Below are 19,267 nucleotides of genomic sequence, written 5' to 3'. Positions count from 1 at the left end.
AGTTTTTAAACACATTTACTTGAGTTCATCTCAGAATAAAAGTGATCCATACAGAAGTGGTGTTGTGCCAGTGCCCATACAGGATATAGTAATATGCTCCCCAAACTCTTCCTCTGCCTCTTCACCTCACTGTGCCTTTTCTGCCTTGAAGGGCAAGGCCTATGTCTCCTACTTCAGTTTCATGTCACCCCACATGGAGTCAAAGTGCCTATTGACATTTCCCAGAAGACTGTCACTAATTACACTGCATTATCACAGGAAAAAAAAAAAAAGTCTGTGCTTCCTAAACTCCCAATCTGCTAAATTGCCCTCTCTAACCACACTGCCTTACTTCCTCTTTAATTTATACTTTACAGAAAAGTTGTGATTTGGGGGAGAAGGGGAGAAGAAAGACCACATGGAATCATAGCACTTCATTAGGTTCAACATTTACCTTTGCTATTTGAAATGAGGCATGTTTCTGCAGTATGAGAGAAAGAAAGGTTCCATGACACAATGCTTAATTAGGAACTGGGGGACCTGGGTTCTAATCCCAGTTCTGCCACTAAGACTATATGACCCAGTGCAAGTCTCTTAATAAAAGTGGCTCTGTTTTCCTTCCTGGAAACCAGACATGCCTCCTGGATCCCCATGTTTCTTCTGAGTTGGACATTCAGCTGGCTTTCAGAAACTATCATACTGGATACACCTACTCTCCAAACATTTCTACACTTTTATTGGGCCCTAGCTGACAAAAATACAAAGAATCAATATACAAAAACAGTAAAACAAAATCTTTCTCCTTAGGGAGTTAATGGTTTAGTGAAAGACAGATTCATAAGTTAAAATGACAAGCACTATATTCAAGATATTTCTCATACCCAGACATGAACACACAATTAGAAAGACTGATCTCAATGGTGGATGGGGTGGGGGTAGGAGATGGACTAGTGGTCAGGGGTAAACCACATTGCTAACCAATCCCTGTAGCACCATGCCTGGACAGGGAAGCTGCTCAACAAACACTATAGCAGTGTTGGTGAACCTTTTGAAACTTTCAATAATAAACAGCCGGCAGTACCACTCCTGCCTTAGGTTATCCACCACTGCACTGCTCAAGTCTTACAAGTAATATTCCACTTAAAAAAAAAAAATCACTGCTCTTTGCTACACAATACAGCCTTAAGAGCTAAATAAGTTGGTGGGGGGGTGATTTATGTCAGACACACTGAAAAACCTTTGTCAAGTGTCTTCTTATAGAGGACATTCTAGTATAAAAAGACCTAATTTGTGTTGAGCCACAAAATGGCACCTAAGGACACTTTGGGTGAAACTAATATCTACTTCCAACTGAAAAGTTGAAGATTCAGTGTCCAGGTTGATTTCTCTCCATCACAGTTTTCACCACAGGCTCTTGGCTTGTGTGAAAAAACTTGAAAGCAAGTAAGAATGAAGAAAAATGATGTACATCCTGAGTGGGTATACCAAGAAGCAAGTCGGGGGCTAGGCAGAGATCAATCCTTTGCCCCCTTGACCTTCTTTCCCTGGTGCTGGAGAAGGGGAAAGGAGCTCAGAAAAAGGGTTTCTATGCATCTATTCCTAAATTGATTTTAATGCTTTGAGTTATATCTGCTACCATGGTTAATGGGGATGTAGGACAGATTCCTAGGTTCTTGTACACATTGAATAAAGAACTGGATGTGGCACATGATGGCAAGGAAAAAGCAGCAAAATACACATGTACACGACAGTTCCAAAAGCCATGTAAGTGGATGTCTCTGGAGAACTCGAGGAGGTTTTTCGATAAGATGGTCTAGACCTGATATCAGCCTAAGGCATGGGATCCCAGTACTGCTACTTAGGACCTCTATGTAATAGTTCTCACGGGTTTCCTTGAGATGTAGATGACATTAAAAGGACACAGACACCATGAAGAACTTCTTATCATGGCTTTCCTCAAGATGCCCTGTGTCCCTCAGGATGTACTTTTTCCTCTTTTACTCAGCCCAAGCTCACTCTGCAGAGCCAGTTTCTCTCTCACTCTTCACTTTGACTTTTTCAAATAATCTTTTTCATCACTTTTTTTCATCACATTTCATTCAATTCTTTGTTCAAGATAAGAACCTGGAATCCAACTTCAGAAGGAGACATGAGCATCACAAAATCTGTAACATTTACTTGGTGAGCCACTTTTAGAAGGAGCTAGTCAAGAGCTAGAATGATGGTGCACTCCTGTAATCCCAGCATTCAGGAGAATCACTCCAAGTTGGAGACTAGCCTGGGCCAGCCTGGACTACAAAGCAAGAGATTGTCACAAGGGGGGAGGGGCTAACCAGTAACACAGTGGTCCCACTACCAGTAACAAAATCTGTCTTAATCACTCACCTCTTTGCTGCCAGGACACGATGCCTAACACCCACAACTTACAGGAGGAGAGATTTATTTTAGTTCACACTTACAATCCATGGTCAGCTGGCTTCAAGGCAGGACTGCATGGCAGAGAAGCTACTCTCAGCATGGCAGATAGGAAGCAGAGTGAGTCAAGGGAGGAGCCAAGAAGGGAGATACAACCTTCTGGGTCATGTTCATAATGAGCTGCCTCTTCCAACCAGGCTCCATCTCCTAACAGCAAGTCACCCTAACACTCTCCTAATTCATTCTCCAAAGCCTTGCTTATGAGCACATGAGGCTCTTGGGGATATCTAGCTATAAACAACTGTCAAGCGTTTTATATATAATAACTCACTTAATTCTTACAAAATGAGACAGAAATAACCAATATTTCCATTTTACAGGGAAAAATCTGAAATACCAATAGTTAAAGAAAACATGACCAACACTACATAGTCAAACCCAAACAAACCAGAGTCAGAGTCCATGTTGTTCTCCACTACATCAAAAGTCTCTGTTAAAGAAAAGTAACACAGAGAGTTAAAATAAAACAAATCTTAAATTCAAGAGCACATCTGAAATGAAACAACTGGGAAGGGAGAAAATAAGTAACTACAAAGATACACCAGGCAAATGTTAATCACTGAATGGGGCAAGTTAAGCAGTTAATATAAGACACAACAGAAACTCAAGGTGAAAAAGCAATAAAATAGAGGAAAGACACATTTCACATCTTACAGGTAAAAATTCAATTCAAAATAACAACCATAAATCTCATATCCTCTTTGTAGAAGATAAACATACTTTTCTCAGAAACCAATAAGCAGAAAATAATATTTGAGTAATATTATTAACAAGTTTTAATTTATAGCTATCTTCAAATGTTGTACACAAGTGACAATGCACACTTTTAAAAATGTAGAGAAAATTTTTTAAAAAGATGATAAATTGGCTAAGATAAGTCAATAAGTTGCAAAGAGTTCAAATAACACAGTAAATATAATGTAATTAAATGAGAACTAAAGAACGTTTAATAAACTGGGATGTTGGCAAGTTGTCTATAGCACTGCAAATTACTGACTCAGATTTCCTGTTATGGGTGTGACAAGTACCTTTTGGGATATTTTGGGCCAGGCAACTGCTTCTGGGAACACACAAGCTTGTTGATTCAGCATGGCTCTGTGCGTGGAAGGCCCACTTTAGGGAGGACTGTTTTCAGAAGAGTATAAAAAGGAGAACAGGAGGGAAGGATTTCTGCTGATTTTCCTTGGAAGTGCTTCTTTGTGGCTGATTCTCCCCAAAGGAGTTTCAGCTGTTCTCTTCAGAGGCACTCTAGTCTTTGCCTTCACCTTAGGCACTGTCTCCTGGCTTTTGGCACAGATTCTTCAACTTCCAGCACTGACCCCTCAGCCTGCCGGCTCAGACTCTTTAGCTTCTAGCACAGATTCTTTAAGTTTCCGACACAGAACCTTCTGTCTTCCACTGTGGATCCTTTGGCCTCCTGATGTAGACTCACACGGGGCATTGCTGTGGGCTCCTGGCCTTTGGCTGGATCCTTCAGATCTCTAATGCATGGACAGACTTTTTACACTCTTTTACAACTGACTCTGTGGGTGGCCACTGTAGACCAATCTTGTAAATTTCTGTGTCCTACATTAAATTGGAGCCAGAGCATGTGCAGTCTTTTAAGGAGCCTTGCCCCATCCCTGCTTTCTCTTTTAAGCACTGAGTAATACAAACCCCTTACAAGATTTTCTCATGTACAGGTAGCCAAGAAGATGGCACCAATAAAAGAGAACACACATTAAATATCCTGACAAAGGAGAAGAGAATGGCAAAGAAAAATTACAAAGAATTTTTATGAGATGTGATCAAACTCTATAGTTCATATTTAATTTTTTAAATGTATTACAGTAAAGGACATATTTCCATTAATCCCTTTCAAAATACTTGCACTTTGAATACATTTATCCTATCATTCTTGCCACTTTGTGCAGGACTTCTGGAATTCTTTCTTATTGTCTTTATGTGATGTGATAAAAAAAAAAAAACGCAATGCATGCTGCTGTTCAGGGAAATCCAATGGGACAGCAGACCAGGAAAAATATTGTGGTATGTCTTTATTTACCTTAGTCACTGAATGTGGCACCATGAAATTTTCAGCTTTTCCCTACAGTCAAAATTGGTCAATTTTTTAAATCAATTCAGGACACTGAGACAGCCACAGCAATTCAAGTCGACACAAAGAAGACTTTCAGAACTGCTTCAGAAAGTGGCAAGTGTATGTGAAGCAAAGAAGATTAACAGCAATGTGTCTTTGCAATATTTTAAACTTAAGCATTCATTTTTACTACACCTCATAAATAGTCAGAATCCATCCATTATGATCCATTGGATCGTACTGATCATATTGGATCAACTGGATATTTTCCAATTCTCAAAACGTTCTAGTTTTTGTTTTGAATCATCTTGTCAATTATAAATTAGAAATCTTAAAATTAGTATTTTTAGTTAAAAAAGATGTATCAAATATTCTTTCTCACCTAACTTGTATTAATTTATGTAAGAATGACACTCACCATATAAATTACAAAAGACAACTGAAAATGTATTAAAAATAAATTTAAACCCCAAGGCAAAGTAAACTACAAAACTGAATAATTTGCCAAGTGTATAAAAAGAAAACACTGTCACCATGTCCCAAAACATGCAATTGGACCATATGAAATAACTCTTTTTAAGGCAGAGGAATGAACTCAGGGCCTCCAGCAAGCTATGTATATATACACTTTACACTATGCTTCACCACAGCCCCTAAATCACCATTTTTGTTTACTAATATTGGTCAAATGTTAGCAATTTCATGGACATAATAAAACAGGATAAGGTTAGGAAATCAATAAAGCTGTGTAATCCCTCTGTAAGCCTCTTGTAAGGATGCTACCAACTTTGGGTTTTCTGTGCTTTAGAAACAAGAAACATCTTGATAGCATTATTATTTGGCAATTAGAAATTGCATTCATGAAATAAAGTAAGGTAAATTAAATCTTGGTCTAATGAATTATTCCTAATTCTTTGAGTCAGGAAAGCAGGAAAAGAAATACTAAATGGTCAAATATCTCATACTAAATAGTAAAATATCTCAAGTGTGGAATTTATACACTTGTTCTCAAAGCATTCAACTCTGGCCCCCCCCATCAGCTTCATTCTTCTAAACATATCCCAGCAAAAACGTAATGAACATCATCAAAAAGGCAAAGTTTGAGTTTCAGAGTAACTTTACAAAAAAGTCAACCAAAACTCAAAATCATGTATCTACTGATAGTAAATCAGTTAAATGATGAAATATGATTATTTTATATACACTGTATCATTTATATCCTACTACAATTTTGGAGTTTGGTCTTATCCAATTAACAAAGAAATCAGAGTTCGAATAGATTACGCAATTTACCCAAAGTGGCATAACTACTAAAAGTTCAAAACCAGTTCTATCAGATGGTTCTGCAGAAAAGCTCCCAGAGTCACCATTTGCCAGCCTACTGTCTGCTGTGCTTTGGGATTATTTTTCTAATGCTTCCAGCAGCTACCTAAGGTTATTATCCTCCTTTTCACAGATGATGGAACTGAGGTTGAACTGAGGTTCAAGGACTGAAATGGATTTTGCACAAAAGCTTAAGCTTGTATGTTTTCTCACTTGAACTCAAGATTATCTGTTAACTCCTAAGTTACTACTCCCTCTATCACTTTATGCTACAACATCCTACCATATCAGGTACTCAGTACCATCTGATACAGTTAGTAACGTTCCTTTTAGAAAGACACAGTTATTATACCAGGTATTATTTAAATTTCTAAACACACTACTCAGGCTATAGATCTGTTTCATTCAAATAACTCAGAAAATAATTTCAGGAAACCAACCAGAGACACTGGATATGCTGTCACATAACTGTCCCAGGAAGCTGGAACCAGAGCTCAGATTTCCTCAACTGTTTACTGCCATCCTTAATAATAATAAAAAAGCAAATATTTGGAAACAATTGAACAGAAAAGAGTATAATACATGGCTTATAATGTTATACAAAACAGGTCAGTTCTTCCTAAGCATAAAGAACAATTTTAACTCATCCAAGGCTAAATACTAGCTACAATACTTCTAACAAATTAGCCCTCAGAATTTAAAAGGTATCTTAATATTTCAAATGCCTTTTTAAAGTTAAAAACAAAAGCTATTTAATAGACTTTAATACACATCTTTCAAGTGCTACACAAAGCTGTCCCACATGTATTAGCAGAAAGAAGAAAATAGTGCATTGCTTCTAAGACTTTCAGATTCAGATCACACACACACTCCAACGTCTATCAGCTTTCAGCATCCATTCCCATCCATCTTCTCCCTTACATCAGAGGTTAGAAAACTGTATTTACATTTCCAAGTCTCTCTTGGTAAAGGAATCATGAACTTGATTTCTTTCTTTCTTCCCTATCTGTATGTCTTTTATTTCTTTTTCATGCTATATTGCAGTAACAATAATCTACAATGTTGAATAGGAAAGACAATGACCATGACTCCCTTGTTCCTAATGTAAGATGAAAGCATTTAGTTTGTCTTTAGTGTTTTGCGATAGGGTCTCCCTATGTATGTAGTTCAGACTGACCTTGAATGCACTCTGTAGTCCAGGCTAGACTCAAACACGCAGCAATCCCCCTGCCTCGGATTCCTAAGTGCTAGAATTACAAAAGCATTTCATCTTTTACCAATCAATAATTTTATTAACTGTAGGCTTTCCATAGATACTTTTACCAAGCTGAGGAAGTTCCTTTCTATTCCTACTCTTTTGGGAGTTTTCCTTCTATTTCTGAGTTTTTATCATGAATCGATTTATGAGTACTGTTAGACACTTCTTCTGTATTGAGATAATCACAGGAGTTTTTAAAAATTCTTTTTTTTTTTTTCGTGCTAGTTCTGTGAATTACACTGATTTTCAGATACTGAACCAACTCTGTACTACTGGAATAAGTGGCATTTGGATAAAACATATTATCCATTTCACACTAAGAAAGTGGAGCACTAAGGATGTTTTCCTTCATTACAGGGAGTTGTGCAATCAGCAAGACAGCCTTAGAGCAGCTGCACTCAACATCTACCTTACGTCCATCCTGTTAACATGCAACTGATCAGTGACAAGAATATCCTGAGAAAATAATGATCTTTCTTTTTCAGATTTGCAGAACTGAAAAACACCTTGTGGCTAGGCAGTAAGGATGAGATGTGCCTCTTATGGCCCACCTATTTAAGGGGAAACGTCTACCAATCCAGAAATACCTAGACTGCCTATAAAAACCACATCTGAAATCAGCTTCCAGAAAAGACAGGCTTTGTAACAAGAATCTTCTATCTTTTCCTCCCATTGCCTTCCTTGTCTCAACACCTTGTCTTTCCATTTAACTGGACTGTTGTGGAGCAAACATCAGGACTTGGTCCCATAATCCACATGAATAACAGTTCTCCTGGCTGATTCACCATGACTAGTGAGCAGCTGAGGGAACCCTTTTTGATCCAGGGCCTCTTCCTTGTCTTAGTCATGGCATACACTGTTGGCACACAGCATTAAGATTTGGCTGAGTCAATGAGCTCTCACTTGGTATGTTGCTCCAACATGAGGCCAGGAACTCTTTCTCTGCCATTTGGTGCCATCACTTGAGTGATTAAAAATGTCATTTGAGCTTCTGTTTGAAATCTGGTAGATGAAATTGCTGGACTCTGACTCAGTTCAATAGGAGTGGTATTTTTTTGTGTGTACTGGTATGCATAAAGTAGAGACGGAAAGTTCAAAGTCTGTCCTAACTGATGGTGCAAAGGAAAGGAGAAAGCAAAAGCTGTGTCTTCCTCAGGGCCAAGTATTTATGGGATAATGTGAGTATAGTCCAAAAGTGAGCTCAAATCAGGTGACCTTAAGTCACTAAGCAATTATTTGGGGCTGCAAACCTACAGGTATGAAGGCTGTGCCAAATGCAAACATAAAGGAACACATCTATTTGAGGCTCCCACCATTAGACTGTATCTCTGACAAGCAATGACTTTTGTGTGGCCCAGAATATGATTGCTATGAGGCTAAGACCAGAGCCAGTCTACCGGGTGGCAGGCACCAGGGCTGGAGGGGTAGTAATAGTATCAACAGCCAAGCTTATAGGCATAGAGGTACCCACAGAAGACAACCTCAACTCAAGAGAAGCAGAATAACTGGTACTTGGAGTGACTGAAATGGTAGGAGGTAGTGGCCCTGCTTCAGGGTAGGGGGAAGGGGTATTCATGGTATGGAACACAAGCACTAAGTATGGGGACTACATGCTTTAGTGTTTCTGAGAACTCACACATCTCCAACTACATCACCAACACAGTAGCACACAGCCACCTGGGCCCTTGTCAGCCACTCTGCCTCCACACAGAATGAGCCCATTCAGTTACCAAACAGGAGATTAAGAGTTTGATTCAGTGCCTACTTTCTTGAAATTCACCAAAATACACTATTTGGACACTATAACATTGATAAAACCAGTTTCTAAATCTAAAAAGGTAGTGAAGCTGATTCTCAGGCATGAAGAGACTTCTGTGACCTTAATGGGGATGATAAAGAAGATGTTCCCTTTCTTTAAGAAAGATATCCTAAGAACCTGGGACAAGCCTGAAGAGCAGTGGTGGAATGCAGAGTTCAACAGGGGATGATTCTAGTCCCTCTAAGGGGAGTTAAAGACCTGCCTCTGCTTCAGAATCAGCTCTGACTGGAGGGCCATGAGCTGATAAAGGCTACAAAGGTTAATGTGAATGATCTGTGAGATGAAAATTGTAATGACAAAGGAGGTCACATATAAAAATCAACTGGCCATATATATGAAGGCCTCTCTTGAAAATATCTTTTTTTAGACTGAACTTACTCCAGTCCTAGTATTATTTACCTTATTCAGGATATGAAAAGCCCTTTTCTGTCACTATTGTAATGATGATGATGATGACAACTGTGTTGACAACCTGTGTTCTTGCAGTCAGTCTCACTGTTGCACATAATGGTCAGCCACAGGTGTCATGTCCCTCTTTCAGCCTTGTTTATGGTGTTAACTTGCAGCCCAGGGTTGCCTTATGACCAGTTTACAGGCGTGGATGCTGTTGTAAAACCTTAACACAGCTTGCTGCAAAGTTCCTACTGTTTCCCCTTGCCCCTATGGAACTCTGCAAAGCCAACATAGCATTATTAATCAAGAAAGTTATGGTAATAAGGAGTGTTAAAACACATATACAACCAACTAAACACTGGTAATGTTGGCACTGATAATAGCAACCAATAGTGTGATAGTGTGCAGCAGTTTGATTCTTCCAAGACCAATGGATAAATCTCTATACATATTTGCCTCCGGGGACTAAATGCTACTCAAAATGTTAAAGAGAGCAAAGAGCTGACCACCAACAGACTGAGAACTAGACCAGACCCAGTGAGGGACAGCTCCATCAGAAAAACTAACGAATTCCCTTTTATAAAATGAACAAATGACCTTAAGCCCTTAATCCTCATGTGTTTTCTATTTCTTTGGCTACTCTGATGAAGGACAATGCTTTAGTCCAGATTTGTAATTGGGCCCAGTTATGACCAATGCCAGAACCTACATTCCCTCAGTATGTGCTCCCTACTAAATGAGACAATTAAAACGGAGTTATCTATTATACATCTGATTTCTCTGAGAGCCAAGAAATGTTTTGTAAATGTTTGTATACTATGATCTTCAAATTTAAATTTTGATGTTTTACATTTTTATTACATTTAGAATTAGATGAAGGCATTTGCTCGTTAGGACCACCTGACTAGGAGTTGGCAAAGAATTATAAGAAAGAAAAGCTAGGTTTAGGACAACAGATTGGAGAAAAACAGTGAAACTGCAGGTGAATAAAATGTAGTATTTTACCAGAATTTCAAAGAAACCCACATGCATGCCCCCCTTTGGAAAGCAGCACCCTTAGGTCTCAGCTAACAAGACCACCTGGGATATGATTTCTTGATCTGAGTAATTGTACTCAGGTTGTAACTTACATCATCCAAATGATCTCATGCTGTCCGTACTATACTACTGAATATACATCAAACCTACTGTACACTGTCAGCAGAGAAATCTACCACAAACAGCTATTAGTATTTAAGTCCCATCAGGTAAGGTGGTTCCACTCCATTTACCCTTGCCAAGTCCCCATTCAGCAGGAAATAGATCTGAGAGAGAGACGTGAATCTCACAGATCGTAGAATAGGCTGACAGTGGGAAACTGAAGTGGAGCATTCAGACTGTTTTTGTTAATATGTGGGAGTCTGTACGTAATTAACTGAGGTCCAGAATGCTTTTGTTCATTACTAAAAGTTTTGGCATCAGCAAGAGGTCCTAGAGAGGCTACCTCCACCTTCTAGTTTGTTCACGCTACATAATCAGTAACAGGAATATCACAAGGCATTAATGACCTTTGTCTCTTGAGATTCTTAGAACTGTAAAACATCTTATGCCTAGGCAGGGGATCAGATATGAATCATCCAGCCTGTGGGAAGATGCCCACTTGCCTGAAAATATCAACTGCCTATAAAACCACCCTAAATCACCTTCCAGAAGAGATGGGCTTCGTGACAGGAGTTCACTATCTTTTCCTCTAGCCGACCTTGGTGGAACACCATCTTCTGCTCCTTATAATAACCTTGTTTCATGACCTAATTAACCTGTCATGGGATGAGCAGATTTGGTCCAATAACATTAACTGTTTTTTTAACTTACCAGTAATTAATTTAAACAATATTTTTTTTTGTATCAGGGTAATCCTGGTTTTCTACAACAAGCTCATATTCCCTCCTTTTGTTTTCAACCAGAATTTGTGTATAGCCAGTATTAAATGTTGATAGAATTCACCTGTCAGGTCATGCATGTACACTCAGATCCTTCTTCGTGGGAGGGTTTTTAACTACAAGTTCAACAACTTAATAATGACTTACTCAGGTTTCCCATTTCTGAAATGCCATTTGGTAGCTTGTGTTTTTGATGAATTTTGTCCATTTATCTATGTTAAGAAATGTATAGCTGGGTGGTGCACACCTGTAATCCCAGCACTAGGGAGGCTGAGGCAGGAGGATTGCTATGAGTTCGAGACCAGCCTGGGCTACATAGTGAATTCCAGGTCAGTCTCAACTATACAGTGAGACCCTGTCTCAAAAAACCCCCAAAAAAAGAAAAGAAATGTATGAACACTGATACATAATATTCCATTATTGTCCTGTTAATCCATAGGATCTATAGTGATAGATCTACTTTCTTAGTAGTAGAAGTTCCTGGTTAGTGTGGCAACAGGTTTACCACTTTATCTCATTTTTAAAAAAAAAAAAAAAAAAAAAAAAAGCTTTTTCTACCTTTCTTACTGTCATTTTCCATTTAATCAAATCTGTTCTTTGTTATTTTCTTTCTCTTTATATTCTGGATTTAATTACTTTCACTTTCTGTTTTTTTTCCCCAGTACTGGAGACTGAACCTAGGTTCTTGCATATGCTAGGCAAGCACTCTACCACTGATCTATACCACCAACCAGCTCAATTCCTGAATTCTTCAAGAGAAAATTTAGGACTATTGTTTTAAAACTTTTGTTTTTGAACATACACTAAATTTAACACTATAAATTTCCCCTTAAAGTAGTGTTTAAATGTTTCCCAAAGACTGATATATTGTTTCAATTCTAAACAGTTTCTGATTTCCTTTTTGATGTATGGGTTTTCAGATATGATCACTGATTTTTAAATATTTGAGAATTTTCCAAATACGTGATATTGATTTCTAGCTTAATTCCATTGTCGTCAAAGAATACAGATACATAAGGGAAAGTATGAAAATCAAACTCAATTTTCCTATGTTAAATCAGTACAATGACATGCCCAATGTCAAAGTGGAACAGATTAAGACAAGTCTTTTAATCTCACTACTACCTATGTTTTCTCTTAATACCATCTCAAAAGCCCAATGGCTTGTTATTCGCTTCAAAAAGAAGAAAAGAGGGAGATTCCTCGTTATTGTCTCATTTGATTTTTTTTTTTTTGGTACTGGGGATTGAACTCGGGTCCTTGTGCTTGCAAGGCAGGCCACCAAACCACTGAGCTAAATCCCTGGCCCTCATTTGATTTTTTTTTTTTTGGTACTGGGGATTGAACTCGGGTCCTTGTGCTTGCAAGGCAGGCCACCAAACCACTGAGCTAAATCCCTGGCCCTCATTTGATTTTTTAATAACTCCATGAAATAGACAAGACAGACACTATTCTGCACACAAGGAAAAGTGAAGCTCAAAGAGACAGGCCTTACTACTGTGACATGTCTCATTACTTCACAATTATGCCCTCAAAGATAGAGCAATATAGATCACTGAAATCCATAAATAATTCAAAATACTCATTTTAGCCACAGCTGGAATTATCACCAACTCAGTTCAGAGTAAATTACAGTAAAACTGACAAGTTTTAAAGTTTTTAAATCTTGACTTCTTATAACCATTTATTATTAGCAAGATTTTCAAGATTTTGATAACAAAGAACTGGTTAGATCCCAGAAAAGAAAAAGCAAATAAACATAAAGCGGGGGCAAAATTTGTAGTGTTTTGTTTTGTTGGTTTGGTTTGGTGTAAGACAGGGCAGGCCTCAAATTCACTATGATCCTCCTGCCTCAGTCTTCCAAGTGCTGGCATTACAGGCATGCACCACTCCACCCAGGTAGAGATCTCAGCTTAGTAAGCCAAACTAGATAGCCATACGTACTTTTCAGACTCATGAAAAAATTAATATGAAATGAATACATCAAGTCCCATTTTCTTCAAAGTCCTGAATTCTTAAACAGAAGTTCTAAAATATCACCTGATGTTATTAAAATATGCTAACATTCAATATTAAATATTAAAATACACTATCCTGTTTCCAAATAAATTTCTAGATTCTAATGTTACAGAAATTAAATGACCTTAAAAGGCTCTTACCATGTAAGTGTTGATTTATCGGTTGCAGAGATTTCCCTTAGACAGCATCACCACTTTGGCTTAGATATCACAGTAGTAACAGCAATCAAAATTAAAACTAAAATGAAAAAATAAAAACAAAATTAAATACCAGCACACAAAATGGTTTCAAATCTTCAACAAAGTCTTAAATTCAAATTACACATTTTGATTACTTCATCAAGGAAGCTCTAATCCCAAAACTAGTTCCTTTTTAATTAGTTTAAGCAAGAAGCTAATATGGTATTTGAATTCCTGTATAATTCCAACTCCCTATTGTAGAATAAACTCTGAAATTAACTTTAAGAACTTATGGTTAATAACAGCCAAACAGTAGAAAATCAGTCAAGTATGTATATTCAAATGAACCACTCAATTCATATATTCAACAATACATGCATTTTAAGCTTTGTTACGGTTTACAGAATGAATTAAATACCTATCATTCGCATAAGAATTATACTTGAGAGCCTTGTATTAATTTTTCCAACAATATTTAAATTTAATAAAAACCTTAGTGATCATGTTATAAATATTTTAATGTCACATGGGGGATAACAATAAAGATTTTACATCTGCAGAACAGACCTATAAACACCTTATAAAGTATTTCCAGGACACTGGATATTAGTGGCCAGAAAATACAGCAATCTAACAAATAGTGTTTGCCAAGGTGCTAGAACTCTGAGGTAATAAAAAACAAATAGTTCCTTACAATTACAATTTACTTGGGAAGATTAAATACAAGAAACTGTACCAAACATTCACTCATTCATTCAGAACTTTAACAAGTGTGTTGTATAAGCAGGCCCTCTTAAAACAATGAATACACAAAACTGATTAAAAATGATTTTTTTATTTGGGTAACAGATACTTGTAATTTTAATTTTAAAAGGTAGATGCATGAACAATGCTCACCAAAAGTGGGTTGGATTAAGCCAAATAGTTTGAGGGAAACCAAGGTTAAGAGAAGTGAGGCTTCAGAGAGGCAATTTCCATATGGAAGAAAAGTAACTCTGCGAGTCTACCAAAAAGAATGATCTCAACATGCATAATTTAGACATAGTTCAGTAGATTTTGAGAACAATAGTAAGACTGCCAGCATTCTTTTGAAAATATAGGGGAAAAAAAACAGAATCATTCGGTGCTACTCCATTGTACATATGTCCTATTTTGCTTAAAAATCAAAGGTAGCACACAGCTTTGTTTCTCTTCCTGAGGAGCAGCTGTATAGTACACTCTTCATTATGCAAAATAAAAAAGAAAAGTTAGCTTTTTCTAAGTAATAAGTCTCCTTATTTACAAAAACAGAAAATTATCTTAGTTTTAGATTACTCAGACCTTTACCTCTACCAAATCAGGCTGATTTGATAATTCCGAGTAACCAGAACTATAAATGTTTCCTTATATCCAGCTAACTGTGGTTGCCTAGGGACAAGGAAAGTTTCCCACATCCTGTGTGTTTAGCAATTTTCTCATCTATGTGAAAGGCTACAGAATTACTCCTTTGGTTATTAGCTATTATTTGGTCAGCACCTTAACTACAGTGCTATCATCTCACATATAGTTAATTTACTCTTCAGAGTCAGATATTATCCCCATGAAAACTGAAGAACTTCAGGATCAGGTGACTTTTCCAGAATCACATTAGTAGGAAAAAGCAGTATTAGGATGAGTCCATCTGACTATGGAATCACTGTTCTTAAAAAGTATTAGGCTGTCTCTTTTTGGACATATACAAATGCATTTTTATTTCCTACTGAACTGCTAACATTTCTAACCTAAGTCAAGAACCATAAAGGTCTTGAAGAATTAACTAGTTTTGCCTCATCTCACAGTTGGAAAGCACAGCTTCAAGTCCTTGAAAAGTTACAGATCTAGGGCTGGGGATATAGCTCAGTGGCATTGCGCCTGCCTGGTAAGCACAAAGTCCTGAGTTACAGGTCAAGGCTATTAGTGTCAAACACGGCACAATTAGTAAGAGGTTCATTACTGCCAGCCCAGCCCATATTTACTATATGGAATGCCATCATGTTGACTGTTCACATGCCTGATTAAGCTTGAGTAGTCATGACAGTGCCCCCTTGTAGTCAATGACCAGAGGCAGTCTGTAATTTTCTACCTCTGGGCTTGTGTTAGAGACACTCCTACCAGGAATCTCCAACTCTCTTCTTGGTTGCAGGTACCCAAGTTGTTTCTAACCCTTAAAATGCAACCTACTAAAGCCAGCTTCATCCATCTGTGCCTCTATCTGCTCAATAAACACATTTTTATTTTGTGTCAGGTAGCGTTGATGTGCCTACACTGAAATGACCAAAGCCCCATCTCTACCCATCTCTTGGCCTACCCAAAGAAAGGGCCTATGTAAAACAGCAGGTAGCATTCCATATAACCAGGACTCTAACAGAGGTATACATGGGGTGCAAGCAGAGCAGAGTGGGGACTGCCAGCCGAGGAAGGCCACAGAGGGGAAGGCTACTCAGAAGCATAAAATGCATTTCAGCCTTAGTTAAGGAGATCTAACAGAGATTTTTTTTTTTAAAAGGTAAGAAATCTGAAAGATTTGAGAAGTGGAAGGGGAGGCTGAGATATCTTCCAGATGTGGCATCAAGGTATATATGTTGAGGCAGCCAGTTCACCTGAGCTTCTTACAGTGAAGGAAATGTCCCACAAAGCAATTCCACTCAACATGGCAGCCTCCTACCATAAGAAACTAAGTGGTAGAAATGAAGCTAGTATCTCTGAGGAACTAAATTTTTAATTTTAAAAGTAGCACTGTGTGTCTAGTGGCTACTGTGTTGGAGAGTACCACTCTAAAGGTTTTGGCTTGAGACAGTTGGATGTAAGGTCTTATTACCAATATCTGAGAAGAACATTACAGTGAAAAGCATGACATTCAAGTACCTACTGATTAGAAAAATGAAGAGAAGAACAAACTGGGTGATCATTAAAATCCCATTGAAGATGTACCTCTTCTTGCCCATTTGGGTTCAGAATAATGTCTCAGTACAGCAGCATCGAAAGGTACTTGTAGCATTTCCAGGTTTCACTGTATCTGCTAAAAAAGACACTAAGACTACATAAAAACTCTTTATATCATTCAGTGTAAAAGATAAAGAAAAGCTAAATAATGAAACCACAGAAATTTAGGGAATAATCACAGGCCAAAGGATAAATAATCACCTGGTTAATTTTTTACAATCTTTTTCTAAAAATAAGGTGGGGAAGATCAGGTAGCTTTTATGACAATCAACACAAGTCTGGAGAATTTCAAATACAAACCATTCACCTCATAAGCAGTACACATTACATTCAGCTTACATTCCTCTGTGCATTGATATGAAAGATGAATGACTTATTTATCTCATGAGGTATCTAATTTTGTTTTATAAGGCATTTTATAAGGTCAATAATAATAAAATTTTCCCTAGTAATAAGCCAGTTAATTTTATTTATCCATGGCATTCAAAGTCAATATGAAATAAAGAATTCTGTGACAGAAAAACATTTAACCTGAGAACAGGTTGTGGCTAAGTGACTCACTGTTAATCTGCCAATATTCTCCTAATCCGATTGTATTCAGATTTGGTTACTATTTTGGTCCTTGCCATCTCTCTTAAACCTCTACATTCCAGTTTTTAAGAAATCAGAATCTAGCATACACACAATACATACATCCTCCATCCAGATCAGCTGTTACCCTACTGCATTTCTGAGCACCGCCTCTTCAACCAGGTTCAAATTTTACATTCTTTTTACTTCCTTCTACAAGATCATATCATCAGTGTTCTTAACTATTCATATATCAAGTTCTATTTACAAGACTGTTATCTTCTACTGAACATACAGCCACTATTATCTTCAGAGAAACATATCTTGTAAGAATGCTAAATATGAAATTTTAGCAAGAAGTACATGCCTAGTACAAATAATAGCCATTGTGGTTTCAGGTTGATTATCAGAGCTTCAGTTCCTCATTTCATTAACAGTCCCATATCTTTTACATAAAAGCCAATATGAACACATTTACCTGGCCCCACCACTCAACTCAATATATAAGCAAACTCATCATAAACGTAGGCCAAAAGAATGTTATGTAGTAAGGCAAGGCCCTTCCTCCTACGAGCCTTTAGATAACTAGTGGAAAACAAATACAAATAAGTGTACAACAAATAAAGGAAGAGATACTTCTGTAAGTTAAAAACAGCAACTGGGTGTGGTAGCATGTACCTGTAATCCCAGCTACTTCAGCTAAGAAAGAAAAATCACAAATCTGAGCCTAGTCAAAGCAACTCAGTGAGGTCTTGTCTCAAAAATTTTAAAAGGCTTGAGATGTAGCTCAGTGGTAGAATGCTTACCTTCCATGTACAAGGCCCATTAATAATGTTAGCTGACAATCACTGTACATCTATGTGTGTAACATTCCCAGCTAGGCATATTTTCATTTCATTACTAAAATCGTATTAGTCCTCCCAGTTTTGATTACCTTATGAATTCAAAACTTACCCATCTAATACAAAGGTCATTTTTGTGTCTTCCATTTAAAAATAAATAAATAATTGACTAGTAAAACATTAAGTGATCAATTCCTGACAATATGACTTTGAAGAGATTCAGGATTGGCCCATAACTTTGGACTAATGGTACCTGGCCAGAGATCTAATAGCACAAACAAAGTTCTGGGCACTGATTCATTCAAACATTTACTGATGTTAAACAAAGTTCATGGGAAGCTATTATTCTGGACAGAGCTCCTAAACTAGGCCCCAGCAGACCAAGCCAAATGAGAAAAGAGTCACTCAAGCGAGGTGTCATGTGATCAAAAAACAACTGTGAAACAGGCTAGTTTTCCAAAAACAGGCTATTCATAGCAACCACTCAGAAGAGACCCAGTTTTCTTGGTCCTGCACAATAAGCAAGTTCCCTGCTTTGATCCTATAAAGAAAGTAACAACCAATCTAGTCTTCATTCCTTATTTCTGCAGTCTTCAACCTTTTTCTGCCCATAAAGTCAGTCTCCTCGGCTCACCAAACATTCATTCTATTTTTATACAAGGTATTGTTGTCTGGTTCTAGAATCACAAATAAAAACCAATATAATTTTTAAATTTGTTGTAATCTTGTCCCTTGACACCAGCCTCCTACTATGCATTAGAATATAACCATGAAGCTATACTCAGGAAGACACTATACTACAAACTGGAAAGTGCTAGGTGTGGAGAGAAATGTTTGCAGAGTGCTAGTAGAGAAGACCAGTTCCACCTGCAATAAATAGGACCTAAGATTTACATGTGGAACAGTAACACCAAGACAGGTTACTGATTTGTCTTTTGAGACCCACAGAATATATAAAGTTAATGTAGAGATAAATGTTCATCACCATAAACTGTGCTATCAAGCAGCAGGTGGAATAGCTTGCTCTTGAAACAATGTATCACCCATCTATCCCCACGGAAACACAGGGGCCCCAAGACTGCAGCAATGTCAGACCCTGAAGAAGCCTGAGCATAACCCCTCTCTTAGGGAAGACTTCCCTCCACCACATCCTGTCCATTTCCACTTACTTGAACACTGCAAAGGCAGAAGGAATTCATAGCTGTAGCCTAGTCATTAAGTATCACTATCTGAAGTAAGGCTTTCTTTGATACTTAGTGAAAGGCTATTATATTTTTAACGTCAAACCAGTGCTTCCTGCTCTACCCACTGAAACCAGACTCTGCAGAACCCTGTAATTTTACCAGCTTCCCAGGATATGCAAGTGCTCAGTGCTCTCTTAACTTTTCCCAGGCGATAACCTGCTCAGAACCACAGCAACCACCACAAATCCCTTCCAGTCACAAGGATAACC

At 37.7% G+C, this 19,267-nt stretch overlaps 1 protein-coding gene across 3 annotated transcripts in view; it reads right to left on the bottom strand.

Annotated features, from left to right (window-relative positions):
* Wasf3 (WASP family member 3) overlaps window positions 1-16,468 on the bottom strand; it is an 85,718-nt gene extending 69,250 nt beyond the window's left edge. For all 3 annotated transcript variants that reach the window (XM_033759915.1, XM_010623821.3, XM_010623822.3), the window contains exons 1-2: window positions 16,329-16,468; window positions 13,403-13,499 (exon numbers count right to left, since the gene is read on the bottom strand). The gene's annotated coding sequence lies outside the window, so the exon portion shown is untranslated. The remainder of the gene's footprint in view (window positions 1-13,402; window positions 13,500-16,328) is intronic.
* Window positions 16,469-19,267: the final 2,799 nt, after the last annotated feature.

The sequence above is a fragment of the Fukomys damarensis genome, unplaced genomic scaffold (assembly GCF_012274545.1).
Source record: "Fukomys damarensis isolate Sample0158 unplaced genomic scaffold, DMR_v1.0_HiC HiC_scaffold_38, whole genome shotgun sequence".
Taxonomy (NCBI): domain Eukaryota; kingdom Metazoa; phylum Chordata; class Mammalia; order Rodentia; family Bathyergidae; genus Fukomys; species Fukomys damarensis.
This window is presented reverse-complemented; position numbering and strand designations above follow the sequence as displayed.